Here is a 10,000-nt window from a genome sequence, read left to right on the forward strand (position 1 = left end):
GTCTTTCATCATCAATTTAGCACAATTTACTTTGGTCTACAACAGTGGAAAAAGTTTATCAAGAGGATGTGTGTATGCGAGAGAAGGAACAAGATAGAAGAAGAAGGGGGAGGACTTTTCCAGACAGGGTTTTTCTGTTTGTTATCTCACTCTGGAATGAAATTGAAGGCCATGTTTCCCCTTTTCTTTTCTTTTCTTCTCTTCTCCTCTCTGTTAAGGGCTGAGGATGAGTAAAGGCTACTGCCTCACACTGAGAAGAGCTATCCAGGCAGATAAGGCCGTGCCTCATTGCAAAATAGTAACAATGAAGAGAGCATAGGTGCAGGTATCTACATGTCACTGAGCCTTGGGGCAAAACAAGGGAATTGGAGTGCTGTGTTAGCTACAACCCCATAGGAAGAAAATTCAATACAATAAGTTAATGTAAACAGAGTGAGCTGGTGGATTTTACAATTCTTGGGCAAATACTAGCATGAGTCAATCTTGTAAGAAAATTACACGCTGCTTTGAAATGGCTGACAGAGCTAATGGCCATAATAGGCCCCTTTGAGTTGAAAGTGGTCCTAGTTGTAATTGGACAGCAGTGTATATAGTAGAAGGACAAAGCTGCCATTGGCCGGGCTCCCCTATGGCACATGAGCAGACTAGACAAGCAATGTCTGCGCCCCTTTTCCTGCAGTAACCATGGTGACAGTGCCAGGCAGGGGCATCCTCATCACCAGGGGGCAGTGTGGGCAGCGCAGCATGGTTGCCCTTACTGCCTACCCTGGTGCCTCATCTTTCACACACACAACCACAAACAATAGAGAGAGCAGGATCTGGACTGGCTTCGGTTGCGCCTGGCAGAGGGACGACTGTTAACCGTTCCCCGACGGTCCTCTGAAGAGACTGGCTGGAGCCTGTCTGGGAGTTGCGGACACACACAGCCTTCTTCTTGCAAAAAACAGCTAGAATCCTGACAGAGACAGGGGAACCGAACTGTCTCAACAAAATCCAAGCACAGTGAACACACAGTGAGCAGAAAAGGTGGCCTTTTTCTTTCAAGTACTCGTATGTTTAAAAAGTGTCCCTGTGTGTCAGGAATTGAAATGCAAAGGAGTGGCATTGATTTTTGCTCTCTGTGCTATGTGTTGTTCATGCTGGGAAAGCTGCTACTTAACAATGTAGTGGCCTGTAGTCATCAATTTAAAATGGTTTCAACGATTCAGTAAGTCACTGAAGGCTACGTGCACAACTACTCAAGATGATGAAAATGGCTACAGCAGCATGACTAGACCGTTAAATGGAGTCCTCTAGTGTTTTCTAACATCTGCTATTGTATGGAAATTATCAAAGAGTAATGCGATATCTTAAGATCTGACATCTACTGTGTATGTTTATAATATATTATAAACATATACTATAGATATACTTAATATTTCAGTGCTGTTCATACTGTTATGTTATAATATTGTATATACTGTATATTTCATATCCACCTACCTCAAGTATATAACACCTGCATATAAGACTTCATCTGCATCTTTTACACTTAGCTCCATCACACTATTGTCTCGATTTGTGTGTACATGTATGCATGTATGTGTATATTACATACCTCCGACATGTACATAATAATGATAATAATAATTTACTCCTGCATCCTTATTTGCACTATTGCACTATTGTCTCAATCTGTCTATATTGGTTTTTTTTATAGTGTGTATATATGTTCTGGGGCGGCACGGTGGTGCAGTGGTTAGCACTGTTGCCTCACAGCAAGAAGGTCGTGGGTTCAAACCCCGGTTGCCCTGGCCTTTCTGTGTGGAGTTTGCATGTTCTCCCCGTGTCTGCGTGGGTTCTCTCCGGGTACTCTGGCTTCCTCCCACCATCCAAAGACATGCAGTCTAGGTTAATTGGCGACCCTAAATTATCCTTAGGTGTGAGCGTGAGTGGTTGTTCGTCTATGTGTGGCCCTGCGATGGACTGGTGACCTGTCCAGGGTGTACTCCGCCTTGCGCCTGATGTCAGCTGGGATTGGCTCCAGCCCCCCCGCGACCCTGTATGCAGGATAAGCGGTTGACGATGGATATATGTTCTGTATAATGTAGTCTGTGTCTGATTTTATTATTTTATGACCAAGCGCATCGTGAGCAATGCAAAGCAGAGTCAAATTCGTCGTATGTGTAGTCATACCTGGCAAATAAAGCTGATTCTGATTTTGATATCAAGGGAATGTCTGTACAAGATATGCAACACTAGATTTACTCTCTCTCACACTGCAGTGGGACAGAGAGTGTGTTGGAATGCATCAACACAACATTTTAACCTAATGTTGACCTAAAGTGTTAGATAGGACTTTTACAAGTACATGAAAAATCATCTGTTTCTCCAAGAATGAAATCTGACATTCATCTATGTAATGGAGCGATGGGAATGTGGAAGCTATCCTATGTCAGTTCCCAATTTCAGTCTGATACCTGCCAGTCTCTGAGCATCAGTATCAGAATTACTGCAACAAAGTTAAGTGTCATCTTATACCAGATGCAAAGTTCAGTTCAAACACTCCTGAATCAACTAATCAGCAGAGTACTGCCTCTACAACCAACAACAACTTAAAATTAACTAACGTTTGTTACGATAATCATCGCCTAGAGAGAGACTATCTCTACTGCTGATGGTGCTTGAAGCGTCAAGAGACAGGTAGAAAAACTCAGGTTGTTTACATTTATCCAGAGGAGACAGCGAGCACAGAAGATGTGAATGAAGCCGCTTGCTGCATGGATGAAGAGAACGAGGCAGTTACGATCTTCTGCTTTCCACTGAAGCCAGACCCCTATCAGACTAAATGTTCTCCCTGACTGCACTCCACTTGATCAATGTCACCACAGATCCAGATCTCTCTTATGTCAATCCACACACGTACGCACTCGCCATAAATACGGATTCCAGACTCAAACATGCACATAACAAGGCTGACTGAGTGGAGCGTGTGTGTGGGTCAAGAAGATTGAGATCTCTGTTGTGACAGCTGGACAGTTGAGAGGTTCAGATAAACAGCCCACAGTGAGGGAAGACGGGAGGCCAATTTCATTAAAACAAACACTCACACACTATTTGTACAATGCAACAGAGGAAAGGCAGGACCTATATCTGTGGGAGAATGAGTCAGTGAACTCACAAAAGCACCATTATCTGCATGTGTTTGCGTGTTTGCGCAAGTAAAAGACAGTTGGGATGGTGGGGGTTTGGGGGGGGGGTTATTCTGTGCTTCCTTACAGAATACACACAGCCGCTGAGCGCATTTGCAGTATTCACTCATTAAGAAATAGGTCAAGGATTCTGCCTGCATGCGTAGCAACTTGTCAAAATCTCTCAAGCTAAAACTGTGGTGAGTCTGGCTGCCTTAAGGGGGGGATCCAAAGAGGAGCAAGCAGTGGTGCTGCTGTGAGAAAGCTGGTGGTGACACAGCACACGTCATTCAGTAGCAAATCACACAGTTAAAAAAATTTGTTTATAATGCTATCATAGTGGTATAAGTAGAATACACTGGATGAAAAGAGGCTGTGTGCTCGCACTGTGGCCCAATAATTAACTCGGCTTGCCGTTAAGGCTCTTTGCTCTTCATCAACAGAGGACGCTCTTGAGCCATGTGCGCCAATCAGCTGAGTTTGTCGCAGATACTGATGATGGTGGTACATTAGAGGGTACAGGGTACTTTAGAGGACCAATTCCTCTTGATAACGTGAAATTTCATAGTTAGAGGTACACAATAATGGCTATTTCAAAAGTCAAGATGAAATGTTTGGAGTGAAAACACCTACACAAGATGTGAATACTTTCCGTGGGGAAATGCAGTCCTCAACAAACTTATATAATTCACTCCAAAATCAGAAATGCTAAATAAAGAATACCTTGCTGACCATACAGATTCACTGTACGTTCAATCAAAGTATTGCAGCCCCCTACAGAGAGGTGAAGTGGAAAGGTAGAGGCAGAGAAACATCAACCGTTACTCTACAAAGCCCGATCTAAGTTTGTCCAGTCGAAGCAATTTCTCTCCTGCTTGGTGAGGTTAACCTTATTGATTGGATGAATGTGTGATGTTGAGGTTCTCGAAAGGCTTTCGTGGACGGTGTGCCTTCAAAGGCATCACTTGAAAGTGATTCATTGAGCAGAATTCTTAACATCTTTGCTCATATCCTCCATTATTTAAAAAGAAAACAAACTGGCTGTGATTCATTGCTTTCAGAATAAACTGAAATTATCAACAACAGCTCAGGAAATATTTTTAATTCACTTGTAAAGATCTTGTCTTCAAAGGAACGAGTTTCCAACAATAAAAATTTGCATCATACAAGGTTACTGTTCATAAATGACAAAAATAAATATGAGCCAAAGCAGAGCTAATCGAACATATAACCGCTGCTGGTCAGAGGGGCTGATTCCTCAGTGGAAGCACTACACTATTAGTGAATGTGATTTTTTTTTCATTAGACCAGAGTTAATTCGGTGAATATAAACAGCTTGTGATAATCAAACCAATGCTGAGTACTGGTTTGTTCTTCCAAAGGCAGAAATTTCCACCCTGGTGGCTGCTTAGGGGTCGAACTGCTGTTTCACTGTGAATTGGATGTGAGGGGTGATGCTTCAGATGCACAAAAAACATGATTTCACCAAGAAGGACCGGGTTTTGATTGCAGGGGCAGAAGGATTAATATGCTACCCATCAGCCATGGCAGATGTAAGTTATTTTCATGCAAATGCAAATGTAAGGCAATTTTCTACTTAAGACAACATTTATTTTCTTTAGTCATTGTCATGGGTGCTTGCCGGAGGGCTGGCAGTCTGACAGAGAATGAAGATTTGTAGGTGCATCTGCTGAATAGGACAGATGAGGTCTAGAGATGATCTGGAATCCTTAATTGATGCCAGTTGGCAACAATATAGCAGATTGTTGTTGATTTCACCACAAAGAGACTTCATCTGACAGGAAATGCATAGAATTTAGATGATGCCAACCAAATCTGTGACCTCCTGAAACTAATTCACAGTGCATATATTTTTGTGAACATGAAAAGTGAGAAATTTAACAGTCTGATAATCAACTCCGACTACAGACTCAAGGTTCACTTGTTGCAGTGACACACAAGTCCAGGTCTGTTGCCTGCTACTAGTTAGTAGATTACATCTAAAAAAAAATGTTGAGGTGTAGTCTGAAGTCTTCTATAAATATAAAACACCATGGGCACTGTGTAGAACAGCATGCCTGTGTCATTTTACTAAAGAATTCTATTGCAAGCATTAGGATATAAAGACTAAAAATAACTCTGCTGGTCAAGTAACTTCATTTAATAGAAAGATGTTACCAACATAAACCAGAAGCAGCTCATCAGCAAGAATTATGCTAATTGGAAGTATTATGAACAGGTTGTAACTCAGTAATACTGCTGTATTAGGAGGCAGCTAAAATCTAATAAATTCGAATAGAGCATAAAGCATCCAGAGCAACACCTGATCATTCAGCCTGATGTTCAGTTCAAACGCAAATATTTTATGAGCACAAACAGTGCAGTTGTTAGTAAACTATACATTTTATGGTCACAGATCATCATTCATTTAAAATTATGGGCTGTGGCAAAGCTACAATGAAATATTGAAACAGCCCTTATCGGAGTCTGCAGCCTAAAATGAAAAATGTCTCTCTCCAGCTGTCTCTCCGCAGTGTCGGAAATTAGCCCTTTACAGAACAGTCAGAGGCTGTTTTTTGTTTGCAGCGCATAGAACAGTCGTGTGGGATTTAAACAGATATTCACAAGCAGTGAAGCAGATTTAGCCTAAACGAGCTTGTTGGTCGTCACTCACCTCTTCATTTAAACTGGATCTCTTGGGTATCCTGTTCCCTCCAGCGCGGCTGCTGTCTTCTGGGTTTTAACTGATGCGCTGGACTCACATCCACAGAAAAAAAATCCAAATGCACTATTTTGGACAAAGCCTGCGTTTTCGGAGATGCTTGAATAATTTTACATTCACTAGTTCTTCCAATTCCTTAAATACATCTACCTACGAAACTGTTAAGCGATGGCGACGTCATTCATTCAAGTCAAAACCTTCATTACTGCGAGTATTTGTAAATTCAGTGGGTAAACTTCGCAGCAGAGCATTCACCATCTGAACTGACCTCCTAATGTTACTTTACTAGACCGTGTCAATGAAATGGCACATTCCTTCAGTTCGGGATTCAGCGTCCTCCAGGCTGCTCTACAATACACGCAGGTTATGGTCAAGCCGTGGCCAGGCTTGCCATCGTCCAACGGTGTAATTTCGCAGCGTCAGTTCAGACCCGCAGCGTGGCTTTCTCACAGGGCTCTGCCGGACTGACATGGATTAGCGGCTCCATCAATGTACAGTAGTGTGTGTACGTTGCCACTGGCACACTGCGCAGTTAAACCCAGCCCCCTCACACTCCAGCTCATTATGGAGTTAACCGTTTCCGCCCAAAGAAAAACATTAATATTGAATAAATGAAAGTAACATTTGTGCATAATTCAGAAATTCAGTCTTAGAAAAACATTTAGAACTTTATTAAGAAGATTTTTTTTAACACTATGCACTTGTAGGCCTACACATAAAACCCTTTGGCAATTTGCAATGTACCATCCCCTCACCTACCAAAAAAAAAGAACAATTTACCGAAAATATGCCTTAAGTTTCTAATGTAGCCTAGCTATAATTTACAGTTTGGATAACTCTCTGTAGAAATATTTACACAAATGTACATTTCCTATAGCCTTCATCAATCTTCACAAGAGACTAAATTGATTAAATATTGATCATTAATAACTAAATAGTGAATTACATTTATGAAAAGATAATTTTCTTACCCATCACAATGCTGTCTGCGCAGCACACACAGAGGAACGCTCCCATCCAACTCTGTTTCTGTTAGAATACTGCCATCTATAGACCAAACTGTGACCCAGTGTCTACTCAGACTTAGAAACACACACACTCGATTTCTTCACTTTTGCCCTTCTGCGTTTCTTTTGATTCTAGTTTTATACACTTTCTGATTTTCTCTCCCTAATTCTCTGTGTCAGATATGTCTTTTTTGCACCACGCACCCCTGCAGCCCAGGATTGTTTCAACTTTAGAGATAATCATCACAAAAGTTTTTCCTGTAATTTGCTATGGCGTCAGTCACACATGGTCCATTTAGACCTGGCATGGAAATGGGTTGTATCTGGATATGATTTTAACCTGATTACATTTACACCTGGTATTAATCCGTCTACAGTGTCCACATTGCCCTATAGCTTGAGGTAAGGAGTTCAGTCAAGGACAAATATATTTTTTTAAGTATATCCTAACTCTCCTATAGCTGTATTACTTTATTTTTTCCCCACTTAAGGTTTTTTGTTTGTTTTTTTGGTGGGGGAAGTTTTTTCTTATTTGAATCGAGGGTCTCAGGATAGAGGCTGTTGTTTATTTTCCTAACCCTATAGATTGTAAAGTTGCATGAGGCAAATGTGTGAATTTTTAAAATTGGGCTATATAAATAAAATTGACTTGACTTGAATTTCAAATTTATGAAGATCTATGTTACTCGGGCTGCAGACATCATATTGTATTCATTTCATTGAGAAGGCAACAGCAAGTTCTTGCCTATCAGTCCTTTCATTTTTATTCATAAAGTGATAAATCTATGATCAGTGATCTTAATATTGGCTGCCAAGTGTTGACTTTTAGCTCTCTTTGCATCACTGAGACCATCAACTGGATCCAGTTGTTTAATACAACATACATATCTAGAAAGAGAGAGATTTTTTTCTGTTAGAATCATGGAATGACATTGAAATAGTTATACAAACAACAACAACCCCTCTTCTTCTTGTATCTGTGCCCTTAGTGGGTTATGACAAAAAAGTAGGCTATCCACATTCTCTGATGCATCAATAATGCAGAGTGAGGAAAAGGGAGCCAGTGTCTGCCATCAAAAGTATTGCAAAACTGCCAGGAGGAAGAAGATGTGGAACAACCAATGTAAGTACACTAAAAGCACAGCGCCCACTTAAAGACAGGGTCAATTGCTGGAGGGTGTCCATATTGGAATTCCACTGCACTACCTCTCAAATGGATCTTAGTCAACCCTGGGCGGCAGGGGTAATCAGATACAGACTTTTTCAATTCATTACTCACCCAGTTTGGAGCCGCCATGTTTGGAACAAGCTGTGATTTGTTTGATTGGAACATAACTCAATTCATATTGAAAAGACAGGTTTCACAGAACTGTCTGGAAGAGGTTTTGCCTGCTCTGTGCAAGAGAGAAATGATAGATTAACCCATTTTACAAGGTGAAGCTTGGTTATTACATACAGTTCAGTTCTATCAGTCATGCTTCACTTTAGGACACATATCGACTGACTGAGGCTGGTTGCAGATTGTGTTAACAGTAAAAAAATGTACATTGTTTGAAATAAATATGCATGAGAATTGCAAGGACTTTAGCTGTAACTAGCCTTTGAATCAGTGTATGTCACCTTTATATCAGTGTATACATTTCTTAAACTTCCTTGAATTTAATTTTCTTTTCAATCAACATGCACAAATATCTTGTGATAGGCAGTTCAACTGGAAAATATCAACATTTGAATTCATGTGTATCATGCTCAGTTCAGTGTCTTTGCTTCTTCAAACACCTTAATTTAATGCAAAGATACATAGCAGAGGGCTGTGTCAAGATGTTCCAGGTTCTCAGTGGTACAAGTCAGCCATGTTAAGTCCTGGCACCTTTCCACCCCGGATCTAAAATCAAAGCACACATCATTGGTCATTAGGTGCCTGTTAGATAAGCTAGTCATTAGTGACTTTTTATTTATGTTTACATTTGGAATCTGGCCTGCTAGACAGAGACTGTTTCTGAGGTGAGGTGAGGCAAGAACCTCACAGGACTCAAAGCCTACAGTGGGTGAGGAGGTTGATTGCTGGAATTATGATTGTGTGATGTGCTGGACCTACTGTTTATCTCTGGATGTACAGGGGTGGCTGGGTGCATGCAAAGTGATGCTGCAAGGCATGTGCGACAGGAGATAGATAGGGGTAATTCGTAGCAAAGCACAAAGCTTATTTGTTGGAATATCAGTTCAGTGGGCAAATCAAACAGTGGTCAGGTGGAGGAGTGTGCACAGTGCTGGGAATGAGGCTCCCAAAGGTAATGTGGAGACATGGTCAGCTGCAGGGCTGCTGCTTGACCGTTTACTGATCAAAGTGCTCGCACGCAGTGATTTCATAGTAAGTTGGACGGTTTCAAAGGGGCCTCTTTTGATGCTTTTAATTCCTTCTCCCTCCAGCCATATTTGAAGATATCACAAGGGAATGTGGCAACCTGACAACTCCACTGAAACACCATTCCTTCTCTTTTCTGACCCGTGTAAGCAATCAACCTGACTGGAGAGACAAACAAATACCAGGAAACAATTAGATGAAAAACTAAACTGTTAAACTATGTCAGTGGTTATTGTGCTAACATCATTTTTTTTTTAAATCATTTCTAATTTCTATTATCAGCCATTTTAAGTTTTGTTGTTGTGTAACATCAGTTTAAACATAAAATTAACACATACCCAATTACAAACATTTCTCATTTTATCCTGCAGGAAATGAACAGAGCTGTAAGCAGAAGAGTCCAGAATGTCCAGCGTGTGTCTTGGGACTTGGATTTGTGTGGCAATGAACGATGTTCATTATGGAAGTCCGCCCCCGCTGTTTACTTCCCACCATCCACCTGTTAAGAGTGGGTACCACATACATACTCAAGAGGCTCTAGGGACTACTGCCATGCAATCAGCAATTGCACACACTCTTACGCACAGAAACCACATTCGTACAGGTGGCCCATTACATCAGTAATGGCCCACTGACGGAGCCTCAGCAGCCCTCTACCTTGTGGTGATGATCAACCACTTTTCTCCTACACTGACGAGAAATATTCCACACATGAAGTTACTAGAGGAGGGAGGGA

At 41.2% G+C, this 10,000-nt stretch overlaps 1 protein-coding gene across 3 annotated transcripts in view; it reads right to left on the reverse strand.

Annotated features, from left to right (window-relative positions):
* The window catches only part of plxna2 (plexin A2), a 192,599-nt gene that overhangs the window by 174,241 nt on the left and 8,358 nt on the right, over nucleotides 1-10,000 (reverse strand). For 2 of the 3 annotated variants that reach the window (XM_046055976.1, XM_046055979.1), the window contains exons 2-3: nucleotides 8,700-8,784; nucleotides 8,179-8,208 (exon numbers count right to left, since the gene is read on the reverse strand). The gene's annotated coding sequence lies outside the window, so the exon portion shown is untranslated. Of the gene's footprint in view, nucleotides 1-5,844; nucleotides 6,320-8,178; nucleotides 8,209-8,699; nucleotides 8,785-10,000 lie in introns of those variants that run through there. The other variant, XM_046055978.1, reaches the window with a different exon arrangement.

This window comes from Micropterus dolomieu, linkage group LG08, assembly GCF_021292245.1.
Source record: "Micropterus dolomieu isolate WLL.071019.BEF.003 ecotype Adirondacks linkage group LG08, ASM2129224v1, whole genome shotgun sequence".
Classification (NCBI taxonomy): domain Eukaryota; kingdom Metazoa; phylum Chordata; class Actinopteri; order Centrarchiformes; family Centrarchidae; genus Micropterus; species Micropterus dolomieu.